The 16,462-nt window shown below is 32.4% G+C and overlaps 1 protein-coding gene across 1 annotated transcript in view; it reads left to right on the top strand.

Moving 5' to 3' along the window:
* LOC135839590 (uncharacterized) overlaps positions 1-16,462 on the top strand; it is a 28,873-nt gene that overhangs the window by 1,105 nt on the left and 11,306 nt on the right. The window lies entirely within an intron of this gene.

Raw genomic sequence — 16,462 nt, 5'->3', positions numbered from 1 at the left:
TGGTTGTTTTCGGTTATGCCAAAGGCTTGATAATAGTACTGGTAATAATTTTCCTAATCCATCATCAAATTACTAAGTATTTTTTCCAAAAATAATTTACACGCTACATTTACTTACTTGAAAACAAATCTCGATCCTAATAACAACACTGATTTAAATTTTCCATTATTTGAGATGAAAAAAATGGCTTACAAATTGAGTCGTAAAAATACCTATAAAAATATTAAAAATTATATCTAGGAGCGCGAATGGCCTTTAGAAAAATCGATGATTCAACAAGGTACATGCTATTGATAAAAAAAGAGCTCACTAAAACGAGTAATAGGCCTATTAAAATTAAATGTTTTTTGTTTATCTCAACTTTTAAAAAAATTCAACTAATCACCATACATTTTTGGCGCAGATTTTTTTTTAAAAAATCTAAATTTTTATACCACTTTTTAAATCACAAAACTATAACTAAGGAATCTCAAGCAACTGCTTATTGTTTATTCACCCCCATTTTCAAATTTCAGTCGATTGTTTCGAAGAGTGATTGGGGAGTAAGATTGCCCTTTTTCATACCTACTTGTGAAAATTTAACGATTTTTTTTTTTTTGGCTCCTATTCCTCAAAGTTGTTGATTTTTATGGGGGAAAATTCCTTGGAAATTTTTACCTCTCCCCTCTCCTGAAAATCAAGTCGATAACTGAACCTTTTCAAAGTTGAATCAAAAATTAAAGTTTCAAGAAAAAAAACGCCAAACTCCCTTCGTTCCCCGAATTCCTCAAATTGTGTTGATCTCCCCGCATACAGCCTCAAACAGATGAACAGCATCAAAATTGTAAAATGATACGAATTGTTTTTCAATCTTCACTGTTGCTCTAAATATAATTTCTTTAATTCATGAAACACCTTTCCTGATCCCTTAAAATAATGTTGGTAACGTCTGTGCAGTGTGCATCTGCATAGCCTCCCACTGCTGAAAATGAAAGGGTTTTTTCAAAAATGAAGGGGACGAAAGAAAGTTTTTTCTTAAAAACAGGATCATTTAAAGCAAATTCTGGCACAAAAACGAAACAATTTTTCAAAAAAAAGTTCAGTTATTTCATTTTGGGGGGGGAGGGAGAGGACGCTTCATTCAAGCATACTTACAGAAAGGCCATTATAGTAACTAAGGGTACCCTAACTCAAGAATAGAGCTGAGCTAGCTTTCGGCTTACGAAAAACTGCAAAAATTACTGGCTTTCAGCTTTTAGCTTTCGACTGACTTTCCAACTCAGGAAGATTAAAAAAATCGTCTTACTAACTTTGAAGGGTTCTCACTACTGCCTTTATTATCAAACTTGGAGGAAAATAGAAAAAAAAAATGTATAATTATTTTATCATAAGATCCAACAACTCCAAAAAGTGAGAACATAAAAAAGCACGAAACTTCAAAACAGAAGATACCTACCTGGGGTGAAGAGGGGGGGGGGGGTTTACACAGCTATCTACAGTTGAAGTTTCAGGTTTCCTGCTCAAGAATTCAGGGTCTCTAAAACCAATAACATTTTCAAAACAGGAATTATTCCCATGATAATTTTGAAAATAATAAATTGAATAAGTAGTCGATTGACAATGAGTAGGTAGGCTTTTCAAGCTTACAGTTAGCCCTAACTTTGTAAAAAAAAAAAAAAAAATACTAAGGCTTTTGACGTATCACGGGTTGCATATCGGTTTGTCTGAACTTTATCAATTTGGTGGGCATTCTTATCAGTGAGTATCAAAATTTCATATTTTGAGCAATTTTCACAAGATGTTTTGGAAATTTATAGCTTTTATTTAGTTTTTTCTTCAATTTTAAACGCTGTTAAACCCTGTGATGAAAAAAGATCCGCTCTTTCTCGAGGTTCAAAGACGTTTTGATAACTTTTTTAAAACTCGACGAAGAGAGGATCTTTTTCCATTACAGGGTTTATCAGTGTTTAAAATTGAAGAAAAACCAAATAAAAGCTATAAATTTCCAAAACACCTTGTGAAAATAGCTCAAAATATGAAATTTTGATACTCACTGATAAGAATGCCCACCAAATTGATAAAGTTCAGGCAAACCGACATGCAACCCGCGATACGTCAAAAGCCTTCTTGAGTATAGATTTGGAAAATGGGTGGAATTTTGTACATACTTTGTTAATTGAATTTGAGAATCATTATTACAGTCAATTTGTTCTGCTTCTAAAAAAAATGAATTTTTTTAATTTTCGTAGCAATTTTTTTTCATTTTTTGATTTTGAGGGGTGATTTTTTTCGTTGCATGTTTTTAGCCACTTCTTTCTATCACACCAAGCTATCGAAAGCTAAAACAGGTCCAAGCCAAATGCCATTCACCTCTCCCCCTCCATCTTTGTCTTATATAAAAAATTGACTCGTGATAAAATTGATTGAAGTAAGATCTTTTTTTCATCGATGATATTTTATTAAATACCTACCTACTTACCTAGTGTTTCTTTTCTTTCTTTTTTTTTTGTTGAAAAAATTGAAATAAAAATTTTTACATACGTAGGTAAATGAAGATAGTTTTAACAGCTCAGATCTTCCAGAAAATTAGAGTCTGAGGCCAATAACTCCATTATGCCGAGCACCCGAGCAATTTTAAGCAAAAATTATAAATTTCATCGTGAGAAATTAGCTTTGAATTCAAACTTTTTTTTTCATTGCAAAAAATTAATGCAAAGAATTTCCCAGAAAAAATTTCAACCAAGTATTTTTAAGGATAATTTCGTATTTTTGATAAAAATAGTGAAGTATGAACCTGGCAGGCAGAAGTGTTTCTTTCGTGTACTTAATAAATTCTTTTTTTTTTGTACAATGCGAATGACTGATATTTTTTCAAGTGAATTTTTCAAAAATAAGTACAACCAAAATTTTTTATGTTCTGTTAAAAAAAAAAAAAAAGTATTTTAGCTAAAAATATAAATGGGCTATTTGTGATTTATGTTCAGTTGAACTAAAACCCCTCGAAGGAAAAATATTGGATCCGATCAGGTCGCAATGTTTTGAATCCAATCAACCGATTAGATTAGGTCAGGTCAAATTGTACCCAATAAATGTCCGAATCTGATATAATTTGACTAAATAAGTCTGATCAGTTTTAATACGTACATAGGATCTGATCAGATTCAATAAAATAAGTTAAAGTACCTATAGGTATTTCAGCTCTGAGAACGGATATGATCCAACCAAAACTTTAATTATAGGTAGATCAAATCTGATTAGTACATTCGGTCACATTCAAAATTGAATCCAGAGAACTTTTGGACCTGATGTGGTCTGATCTAATCTGATTAAATGAAATAATTTTACACTGTGACTACAAAAACATTTTCGTTCATAAATAACAAAAAAATGAATTAATTTTTTCAATCTTGGTTATTTGTGATGTATTAGAAGGCAATTTGGAATACGAGTAGATAGTAAGTATATCCGATCCTAAGCTACCTACATGAAATTCCGTTCAGAGTCCATAAATATTCCACATGGCTTATAATGCTGCATAAATATACTAACAAATGCTCTGCAATCTTTCAGTTGTTCTCAAAAAATTGATTTTCGAGATAAATCAATGGGCCCTGCGATAAAAAAATAAAGGGAAGCAAAAATTATGGAGCATAAAATTGCCCATCAGTTCAGTATAAAGTACAATTCTTTGTATTTTGAGAACTGAATTTAAAAAGTTCAACTTGAATCGACTATTCATTATGAAAAATTGAAAAATTCAATTTTGTTCATCTTTTCCTCGCAAGAAACCAATTCTTGAGGAAACAGAAAGACCATATTAATTACGAAAAAAATAAAATAAAATAGGTAATACAAATAAACTTGAAGAGCATAAAATTCTCTGCAAAATTTGCATTTCATTTTATTTTTTTCAGAATGATATTCCGAACAAAAATTGTAAGTAGAGATCAACTAAAATACATCTATAATTTTTCATTGGAACCCTACATAATGAGCCACCTAAATATAAAAGTTCTATGCCCTGAAATTCATATTCGCCAGGCGAGAAAATCCCTTTCCCCTTTTCGTCTTGCTTCATGCATCGCTGATCTTACATATATTTGAGACTTGAGTTGATATGGGAGTTTAACGAGTCTTTTATTATCTATTTACAATAATGTAACTTAGTATTTTACACACATAACAACAGGCATATCATTCGATTGAGTTATTTAACGTCCATTCGTCAGCTCACGTGATAAATACGCGAGCTCGAAAGTTGTCATTTTTCAACAAGCTGAATATCCATTTAGAGTCAATTATACTATCGAGCGTTTTCAATCATTCGCCAATTTTGAAACGAGCACGTTACAATTTAATCTTGAAATAATCCTCGATCATTTATCCACTTGAATTTATTTCAAGTAACACAGCTCAGATGTGTGGTGGAAATTTCCCATCTAGATGTGTTGGTAGGTAGTTAACTTGTTCGATCGTCTTCCTCTAAGTACTTAATTTACATCTAGGACTAGGTAGGTACTGGCATTGAAATGAGTACTGGGTTACGCCTCTAGTAGTATCGTCCAAAATGAAAGAGTGGGAGAAATAAAAGGATTACCTAAATAAGATATTGTAGCTTTGAATACCTACCTACACGGACATACGTACATATGTTTTTTAAATGCAACAATTTACAGTTGCTCGTTCAAAAAAACGTCATAATCGTTAGAGAAGATGAATCATTTTATTATCGATGTAAAAATTGAAGGAGGACGAAATATATACGAGTACTATAGAGTGGGAAGTCATATGTAGAGTAATTTTAAAAAATATGCGTAAAATTGCTCTCGAGGGACGAACGACGAGAGAAAAAAAGAAAAAGAAACGGAAAAAATTACATAAATAATGCCAACTGATAATTCTAATGAAAGAAAATACTCGTACGAACGTATTCAGCTCGAAATTAATTAAAATGGGAAAAATTTTAGAAACACATCGAAACACGATGGGTATTAAATTTCTTTTTTCTCTCCAGTAAAACGAGTATTATTATACTTGTATTATAGGGATTATCAGCGAGCAGATTTAAATATACCAATTAAAAGTTCTCATCTTTGAAATTAATATCGTACGAGGCAATAAACTACGTATATAAAGCAAAGCAACAGATGGGTCAAAAAATTGGCAAAACGCCTAGTTCATCGCTGAAAGTTGACGAATAGAACAGGGCATGGGCAGGGGGAAAAGGTCAAACGGAGCCTCAGCATTAAAGTACTTGGTACAGTAGGTCCATTGGATATTTGTGGCGGTTTATGCTATTCGTGTATGTACTGAAAGTTTGATGCCTAGGCTACCCAGACCTCGAATTCAACGCGAAACTGCGCTTATATATATCGAAACTAGCTCAACAGATGGCTCAAAATGAGACTTTCGAGGAGCTCGATACCGGATAAATGGACTAGACACGTGATATGATCGATTAGCATTCGAGTATTATAAATTGATAGAATATATTTTCATATGGTTTATTATTAAGATACTCTAATCGATGAAAATTAGAACCTGAACGATTCCATAGTTGAACTAAATTCGTGGAAGTAATGCTATGCCTGTTGTTAGAACAATTTTCTTATTCGTGAACTTTTTCAGCGCTGATAAGGTTGAATGAACTTGTGAAAATATTTCCTTCGATACACGGTCAAGTCCATTTCAGGTGAAATCTAATCAATACCAATACAACACTCTTCCCGAAACACGCCTCGCTTATCTATAACCTCAACCTCATGTGAACTGATATCTCTCTTTCTCAAATCAAACACTTCGTTATAAGCTAAGAAACTGAAATGAAAAGAACAAAAAACAGGTACCTGTACCCTGCCTGTGTGCCTGTTTAATGAAATAATAGTATATTTGGTAGAGAAAAAAAAAAGGGAAAAATTTTTCCATCACAGTTCATCATACCATACTAGCTTAGTTAGAGTAAATTTAACCCGCACGATACATGGGAGTGTACATCATTCTTCCTTCATTCGTTATTTACTCTACACATAGTGTTATTCTATGGCTTAAGGAAATGGCATCAACTTTTTTTTTTTTTTTTTTTTTTACCATCGTAATCTGATAAGTAATTTCAACAACGCGTCTAAATATGACGCAAGCCCGATAACAAATGACAGCTACAATATACTTACACTCTTCGTGTTTCAGTACATATATATGTATTTCAAGTCGAGTAAAATAAAGAAAATCTTATAAACGACGAGTAAGGTGATTTAGAGAATCTAGACGCTTAGGATAGGTAGGTACTTAAGAAATATTTTTAATTCATATACGTGTGTCTGTGTATAGTATAGGTTAGGTAAGGGTAGAGGTACCTCTATCCATACATCGAGTGTTTGGTAGAATATAGCAGTATAAGTCTACACAGTCTGACAGCTGAGTTTAAAATTGCGAAAATTGTGACAGAAAAACCAACGTTTTATGGTAGGTGAGGTACTATTAGGTACATAAATTCGAGTTGAGAGGTTTTTTTAAGGTAAAGAAGGGAGATGAGGGGGGATTTCGTTTGCGATATGGGTTCAGTATGGGTGCGTTTTTATTAATTGATGAGTTGGCGAAAATGTACATATATTTTATATACGGTAGTCTGACGATATTGTTTTTGAAATGGATTATCGATCACATGAAATAGGATTAGAGAGATTAACTCACTTTTTTTAAAAATTTTAAACTGTCCTGTTCCTGTCGTTATTTTGATTTCATTTTTCAGGACAAGTTATTATTAAAGATTATAGAATAATACATAGGTAAATAATAATGTAGAAAAAATTTCGACTTGATTTGAAACGGATTGTTTGGAACTTATAAGAATATGGAATCTGGTTGAAAGAATTGACCAAAAACTCGACAGATATGTGGGGATTGCAAAAGTAAAACTTTGAGCAGCCGAGCAGGTCTATTAAAATTTACAACTTCCTAAATTTTTTGAATTCAATCTAAATCTTTTGATAATCGTCATTAAATGGACGAAGACCTTTATTTAACTGTTTCCAAAAAACGATATTAAAAAAAAAATGAGTTTAATTTCATTTTAATCTTCAATTCTGAACATGTGCAAAAGTTGAAATTATCAGCTCAAAATGGTTCGAACTTCGAAACTGTTTCCAATCGATTCAGCGGGTCGAAACTAGGGCAACAAACCAAATTTCAGTCTTCTAGTTTAATTTCGTACAAATTCTTCACATATTCGGGCCATTTTTTTCTTTCTTTTTTTAATTTTATGGTATTCAGAAATTCACCAAAAATTGAATAATGCACTTCAGCACCTAAAATTTTGTCTGGTGATGTATTTTGCATGCTCTTCCGATTTGGATTCATCCTATTCAAATTTGACCGGTTATAGGAAACCTCCCTTGTAAGTAAAAAATAATTACAATAATATGTCAGAAAATTTAAAAAAAAAATGAATTTGAATGAAGAGAAATTGATAAATAGAAAATGATCTTTGAGTAAATTTTTAAACAATATGCATTGGAAAATTAGCAAAGCTGGAAATATTTTAGTAAACATTTTTCAAAAAATATTGTAAAAAAAAGATAAAAAACTCTACAAAAATGGTAAAAAAAAAATACAAAAGCATCGTTTTGGTTTTTACTTTTAGGAAAATTAAAATTGTGATCGATATGTATTTATTAAATCACTTTGCCATGAGCAGATCATTTCAAAAATCGAACAATTTTCGACTTTCTTGAGAGTTTTACTTTTAATTTAGTTATAGTTATTAATTTTTTAGACTTTCAACATGTTTCGACTCAAAGCACTGATCACTGATGAACTGGTACAACTTTTAGGATTGTAAAACATGGAAAAAATTGAAAGAAAATTTCTTTAGTCAGGATTAAAAATTGTAAAAAAAATAGGTAGGTACCTATATGTACAAAAGTACCTAGGTGTATTTTAAAAAATGTTTGTTTTGCAACTACGAACATTTCGTGATGGGATTCTCAAAATCACTGGAGGGGGGGGTGAGTACAAAGCCCCCAAAATGAGTATTTTCATTATGTTTCCTTACTCCAGTGGAATCTCAACAAGACGAGCTGCCTTCCCTTACCTTTCTAGATTCTTTTCTGCATACAATACTGTATTTTCAAAGACCTAACACGTACTCGTATTAGGTATATACTTTCCACAGATCTCAATAATGTTGAATCTGAAGTTTTGGCTATATTGTTTTTCAATTTTCGCCTCGATCGTGCTCATGTTTGCTCCTAGCTTGCCATTTTATGATACGAGTGTTGAATTCATCTCGTACGAGCTCCTAACTCGATAAATGTCCCTATAAATAATAAATTAAACGGAGCCAAACGATTTACAGGAATGGAACTTGGCTCATTAGAACAAAGGGAAATTTTTATACTTGTGAACCTGACAAAGAGGCATTAAATAAGCATAAAAACTGAATTTAATTTTTTCAAATTTTCAAAAATTAAAAATTCAGATTAAATTTTTTAAAAAATTTGAAAAAAAAAAAGAATTTAATTAAATACAGGTACAGAGCTGGAATTAGGTTCAGACTCTGTTTTCGATCTACCGAATCGATCTGCAAACTTAATTTTACCATTTGTACCTATCACCCATTTTTACTTCAATCAGTTTTTGACGATTTAAATAAAAAAAATATTTCAGCAATTATTTTTGAAAAAAGGGACAAATCTCTTGTTTAAAGAGCACCCATAAGAAGTTGATATTTGGTTTATTCTTTATTTTTGATTTTTTCGAATCGATTAGCGATAGTTTCAAGTTTCAGAAAAATCAAAAAGCCAAAATACAAGAAAATTCAGCATTCATACACTCAGATTGACCACCTCGCAAACTCTCAAAACAATTTGGATTTTTAAAACCTACAAAAAAAATCCGGAACAGCTTTGAACTCCGATCTATTCCCGACTTTACGAGTTATGTAAGTCCAACTCCAATATAGACTTTCGCATGATTAAAATTTGAAGAAAAAAAAGTGAATTGCTAAAATTACGTTACACTTTCGAAAAATTGGAATAAAATTGGCGAATTCTTGAAATGAATACATGTAAAACTTGGAAACAAATTCAATTAGGGATCAGACTTCATAATAATACGAGTATGTTGTAATATCACGCCAGAATTTTAAAAACTGAAAAAAAAATGAATCAATATTCCAAAGTTGACATTTCATAATCGTACCTACTTAATTTTCAAGCAAAAACATACATTTATGATTCAGAACTTTTCTTTCGGAGGAGACTTCAAACCAATATTTTTTATATTCATTGAATTTTCATCTGTTCGATTCAAAAAAATGTCCACAGTTTGGCATATTTTCCTTCTGTTAAGGTCAAGGAAGTGAGGCATCAAATGCAGTGGCGTAGCCAGGATTTTCTCAAGGAGGGGGCAAAACCAGATTTTTAGGCATGAAAAATCGAAATGAGGGGTAATTTTCTGGAAATCTATTGTGATGTGTAGTGATTTCATGAAAAGGAAGCCAAAATTACTGCTCGAGCGAAGCGAGAGCGAAATTTTTTAGAAAAAATGGGTCCGAATAACGAAAAAACGTCCATTTTTGCGTGTTTTCTTTCAAATTTTTGCTCGCAAGGGGGGACATGGCCCCCTTTGCCCCCCCTTGGCTACGCCACTGATCAAATGGAGGACAGAGGAGTAGTCGTAGAAATTTGATTAAAATAATAGAATAGAAAAATTAAAAAATATATCATTCAGGTTCAGTTCTACATTGTTTGGTCGAGTAGGTAATCCTCTTTTCAACAATAAGCTCAGATTCATTTTTGTAGATTAGGTACTTAGTTAGAATTCGATCTGGGGACTAATTTTGAAATTTTCGAGTTGATTACTTACCACCATTGAACAAACAGGTAACTTATTTCAAATGGGACTTCTGTAAGTATCAAATTCTATTCTTGTATGTTTGATTTTCGTTTTTTCTTTTTTTTTTTTTGTATTAAAAAATATCTAAGTGCTTAAAAAAATCTATTTTTAGCACATTGTGAGATCAAGAGGCATAATTTCAATTTTAATTTGCTTTAGGTACCTATAGTACTAATCCTCTTAATTAGACCTACTAAAAATCATCAGGTAAAGTAACTTTTATAGCTTGGTATTCATTTGTAAACGTCATTTAATTACATAATAGGTATTACGATGGGCATTGTAAGAGTTTCAAATTCCTCCTTCACCCCCGCCCGCCCCCTCCGATAAAAAATGTTGAAAAAAAACTTTTTTTTATTACGTATTTGACCAGGAAGAAATTGATATGGTAATTAGGAGAATTGAAAAAAAAAAGATTCGATGACCTACTTACTTACCTATCAAAATCGGTTACAATTTCAAGAAAAAAAAAATCAAAAATTTCAAACAAAATTTCAAAACTTTTACTTGAGCATTTTTGAAGCATTACAACATTAAATTTGTTTGATTTTTCGGAAACTATCGAGAAAATGATACTATACCAAAACCAAAGCAGGTTAAAATCATACGAAAAAATCAATTATTCGAAATGCTCAGCAAAATGAGGCAGTGCTCAATACCAACCTGTAAAAAAATTGTAAAGCCCCGGCTATTTTGAAAATTGGAGGTTTTTGGACATCTCCGAAAATTCAGAATATATTTTTTCTGACATTTTAGACCCACGCATACAAAAATCCAACTGAATTTTTTGGGCCACGAAAATTCCAGCCAAATTTATTTTCTACCGATTTTTTTTTTTTTGCCAGTTGGACTGTGTAAGATAATGTGCCTAATCAAAAGTACTAAAGTAAGCGAGAAGGATTCAAATTCCTGACTTATTTTTACTACCTGCCTAGTAAAATTTGTCTTCAAAAACTGTAGGTAATTTTTTCAAACAAATTTTCCGAAAAAATATCACTATGACGAGAAATTTTTGAAATTTTTCTTTTTGAATGATCAAAATTGCACCAAAATGTGTAATTTGATGGAGTAAATTTTCAATTTCTCAAAAACATCAGTCGATAAATGACTATAGGTAAAATTTTAACCACCCAAATTTTTTACTGAAGTTCATTCAGTACGTTTTTGAATAAGTACTTCACACGAAGGAAAAAATTTAAAAAATTGGAAAGACACAAGCGAAGTAGGTAGCTACTTGCTACGTATGTATTACGTATATATAGGTACACAATATGTACCTACAGTACACTACACACTTCATCTATAAATTTATTCATCATCTTCATCCTAGACTACAGTCGACATTAATAAATTAAAAAAAAAAATAAACAAGCACAACATTGTCGACCCATTTAGTATAACAACGACACTAACATCTACACCGGTTCGTAAATCCATCACAGCATAAAATTTAACAACATTTGTTCACTAATACCTACTTCAGAGAGTCAGACCTCAAACGTGTCACTAGTCAGCTTTTTTTTTCGACCGAACGCGTGACATATGCGCCCATTAGTATCCGTTCAGCTGCGCAGCAGTAATAATTACACGTTAGCTTAGCACCCATTACTACTAGCGAATTAATTGACCGATGAAACAGCATAATACACACATAATATAGCACGCGAGACACGAGATTAATACACTTCATAAAGCGCTATAAACAATTAACACGAGCTCATCTGTATATTAAAAAGCATCATCACATCACATCACTGCACAAAAAAAAAACAGAACACTCGCATTAAGTAAGGTGAATAAGGAATTAGGTTCTCTAAAACGTATAAGCAAGCGATGGTCGAGCAAAATACAAGAAGCCACGATACACTCGAATAATTTCAGAAAAAGGGAACCTTTCGTAAACCACGATATTTTCAAACTGGCTAAGAACTGGTTAAATTTAAACCAGATAAGTATACGTATCATCGCAATTTTATCTTATTTTTACCTATAGATACGTATAAATATCTGAAAAAAAAATAGTATAATCTGTGGACGGCGGCGAACCGACCGGGTCCCCGAAAGATTAGACAAGAAAATGCTACGTTGTATTCGGCGTTATCAAAAAAAAAAAAAAAAGAAAAACAGTTCCGTTTTTATCAAACTGGTATCAGCTAAAGCAAATTTAGATATCCGTGTGACACAACATATTGATAAATAAATGAAAAATCAAGCACCTGATAAAAGCTTACGTAGGTATATAGGGTACATAAAACTCGTAGTTAAACAAATCGATTAATTTTCCTCACCAAGCTTCAAAGCTTTTAAAAGTATAGGTCTATATATTCGGCCTACTCATTAGGTAGGTCTGCAAAAAAAAAATTAGCCTAGACAAGTTAACTAATATGTTGCCATATGAGTATCATTTGTTTGTTTTTGTTTCGTTTTTTTTTTTCGCAACTCTTTGACGAAAGAGTAAAGACACGCGACCACCCAATTGCACACACTTATAAACCAATTCGTCACAATAATCACTTCTTCAAGAACAATACCACTAGTCGCCGCAGTTGCTCTTTAAGTAACTTCTAACGCACCGAAAGTAAATACCTACTTACGTAGTTTTTCTAGCCAAAATCTACGGAGGACTCGTGCTGGTAATTTCGGTCTGCGGAATAAATGGATTATTCGCCAGCCACCCAGACTCTTTGGCGAAATCGAAAACATAACTGGTTAAAAAAAGGTTTAAATGAATTCGCTTTCCGTTGCATTGTTTACTTTTAACTTGACTGGTAACGCTTTTGCTGTTTGTTTTTTTTTCATTTGGACGATTTTAAGCTACGTAGAAAAATTAGGTATCATTTAGATTAGGAAAAAAAAAACAGATGCGAAAAATTACTCATTAATTCCATGTCAATTTGACCAATTTTGCTCAAATTTTTTTTACAATATCTACCCACCCAATAAGTAAGAAACCCGCAATCAGTTTGGTCCTAGCCCTCTCAAGGGGCGGGTGGGGGGGGCTTCCATTATTTTCACATTATCTCGAGGTACTCAACTTCAGCAGCCCATTCCTCCAAAACTATGATACTTCGATCAAAACTGATTTCACAGTTCGAAAGGGTATTAAATTTTGAACTGAAGCATGTGTTTCCAAAACGCACTAAGTCCAAAAAAATATTGATAAGAAATTTATGGTACTTGGCACAATTTGGAAACGTAGAAGTGGACCAAATTGGCTGATTTTTTGATATGTTCTAGCCAAGACCCTTAGATACAACATATCAAAAAATCAGCCATTTTGGGCCGCAACTTTATGCTAGATGGCCTTGCAACCTCAGAATCTTTGAAAATGGACTTAGTGCGTTTTGGAAACACATGCTTCAACTTTTTAAGCATTTTGAAATTTTCAAAATTTGAAAGTTGAGCTTTCAAATTGAAAGTTCAAATTTCAAAATGGCGCTGTAAGTGGGAGCTACCATTTAAAATTCTGAAAAAATGCCCATAGATGAACCTTTTGATGTTTTTTCAAAATATTCGCAAGTTTCGAGATGGGATCTCTTAACAGGGGGGAGTACCCCCACTCCAAATTTTGGGCAAAACTTTCGAAAAATGAACTGGGGCATGTGATATATCGAATTGTATGTTCTTGATAACGTTAAACACGAATATGACATTAGATTTTTGATTGGACCCCATCCACGGCCCCCAGCACCTCCCCAAATGGGGTAAAAGTTCAAAATAGGTTTTTTTTCGTGCGACACATCAAATGGTATGTTTTTGGTGACGCTGAATACGAATATGACGTCAGATTTTTGATTGGACCCATCCACGGCCCCCAGCACCTCTCCGAGGGGAGTAACCTGAAAAAAAAATGGTTTCAATCGTGTGACACATGAAATAGTATGTTTTAGATATCGCTGAACATGAATATAGCCGTAGTTTTTCAAATCGACCTCACCCATGGCTCCCAGTCCCTCCCCCATTTGGTAAAAGTCCAAAAATATTGTTGGAGAGCGTAGATGGGGTCCAACCAAAAATCGGACGTCATATTCGTATTCAGCGTCACCAAAAACATACCATTTGATGTGTCGCACGAAAAAAAAACTATTTTGAACTTTTACCTCATTTGGGGAGGTCCTGGGGGCCGTGGATGGGGTCCAATCAAAAATCTAACGTCATATTCGTGTTTAACATTACCAAAAACATACAATTTAATATATCACATGCCCCTGTTTATTTTTCGAAAGATTTGACCAAAATTTTATTTAAAAAATTGAGATAAGTAGGTAATTAAAAGCAAATAATAATTTGCTAAATTGGGATGCTTTTTTTTCACAAACTTCAATGGAGTAGGCAACAAATTATTGTAAAATGGCTTTTGAAAAATTTGGTAAAAATGTGAAATTAATATTCCCGAATATTTGAATCATAGTTTTAAACACTTTTGGGGATTTTCAAGGAGGGAAGGGGAGAGGGTCAAGTCAAAATTTCTCATTTAAATTTTTGTACTTTTATAATGTCTTCAAACTTCTCAAGATTTTTTTTTCAGGGAAGTGATATCAAAAATATATAGGTAACGTTAACATTTCAATTTTTCATTTTATTTCGCACCTGTGAAGGGGGGGGGGTCCTCGAAAGCGCTGAACTTAGATATTTGATGATATTTTCCGCACCTAGATAAAACAGATGACCACTTGAGAGTGGTACTAAAATTGAAAGTTCCCATATTTTCAAAAAAGGTATCAAAAAATCTATGTTTCTCCTCCCCCTCTTTATTCCTTATTTTACGTACAAATTTAATCATGATTTGGGTGCAAGTGGTGTCATTTTACAAAGTGGGGGAGGGGGAGAGCCTACAGTTGGAACCAACAATATTTTTGAATGAGTAAGTATCTAAATAGAATAGATTTTTATCCCCTACTGATTTCAAATTTCGTCACAATTTTGTCTAAAATTCAACTAAGAGGCTCAAGAAGTCACTCAAGATGAATCCTCGATATTTAGAATTCATTTTTTTAAATTCTTAGATGAATAGATACCTAATGAGAGGAGCGTTTCTCGTTTCTTATTGGTTTCTATGGGGAAAAAATCCCTGAAAATTATTGCCTCCCTCACTTAAAATTAAGTCGAGAAAAATTTTCAAGAAATAAGATGAATCATTTTCTAACATTCTAATTTTTTGATTTGGAGCGTTTTCAATACCTACAAAAGCACTATTTGACAATTTTGAACCCCCCCCCTTCCAAACATGATTGAAAAAGGAATTTGGGCTTCCACAAAAAATTGATAAATAAAAATGAACATCAATAAAAGTATAGGTACCTATTCTAAACATTTTCATATTATTTTTGCATTCAAATTCTGGGATTTGGGCCATTTTTATCAGAAAAGCATCATTTTATAGTTTTGACTCTCCCTCCCTTCCCCCTTGATGATGATTAAGTGGAACTTGGACCCTCCTGAATTTCTAAATAAGATTTATTTGGCTCATCTACTAGAGGAATTCTGGCAAGGAAATAGAAAATTTGAATACACTTTTTATAGAACTTCTCAACATGAGGGGGCACAGAAAAGTTATTGAATCATTCTTACACACAGGTAAGAGATTTAAATTTTGTTTAAATTTATAAATATTTCCTCAATTTTGGATGACTCTATAAAAAGGGATCAACATTGTTTGGGGGATGAAATGAGGTTTTATACTCTTGAAAATATGTTTATTTGGAAGAATTCTGGCCAAAAATGAAACATTTTAAAGCAATTTTTTATAAATTTCCATTCTTATTATTTTTTTGATATTTATTAACTTTTAGTAGGATCGAGTTGGATTTTCTTTTGAAGAAGGAGTTATCTAGAAGAATTATTCTGACTCAAGAAATTAAAAAAAAAAATGATCAGCTTTGATATTTCATTTTTTCTGATTTTTTACGACTTTGGATGCCTGGATGGCTCATTACAAGAAGTTTGACCTAGCTTATTGGCAGACCACGAACAAATTTTTTCTTGAAAAAGGAATTAATTAGAAGAATTCTGACTTAGAAATGATTTTCGTTTATAGATTGTACCATAAATCGAATTTCCCACCTTTTTGGTTTTTTTTTTCAAGGGAGGGGGGAGGGGGTGTGTTTTCTTTACGACTTTTTGATTTCATGAGAAAATTGAAAAATATAGAATTATTTTCTTATAAAATCCGATAACTTCATGAGGGGGAGGGGGTGTGCGAAAAAGCAATATTTTAAAATAAGAGTCCTCTATTATTCCTGTTGAAATCTCAATTAAGGTGAAAAAACACTCAATAAAAACATTATTTTCTTTTCTATAGAATTAGAAATAAAAGTGCTATTTTCATCGCCAATCCACTTCATTTTGTTAATTTCTTATTGCTATTTCTCGATATAGTTCTCACTTTTCAAGTTCTTTCGTAGAAATAGAAAATTCCACCAGATAATACTTTCGTTCATCAAATGATTAAACATCTTTGATCCCTGAATCAACTTTTCTTTTCGCCTTGCTCTTCACTTACCAGAAACATTTTTCATCCTTAAATTTTCACAACACACTTACCTATTCATTTCTCCTCTCAAATAGAAAATAACACCTCTCTTCGTCC

This window comes from Planococcus citri, chromosome 3 (assembly GCF_950023065.1).
Source record: "Planococcus citri chromosome 3, ihPlaCitr1.1, whole genome shotgun sequence".
Classification (NCBI taxonomy): Eukaryota; Metazoa; Arthropoda; class Insecta; order Hemiptera; family Pseudococcidae; genus Planococcus; species Planococcus citri.
The sequence above is the reverse complement of the archived record's forward strand: the minus strand, read 5'-3'. Positions and strand labels throughout refer to the sequence as shown.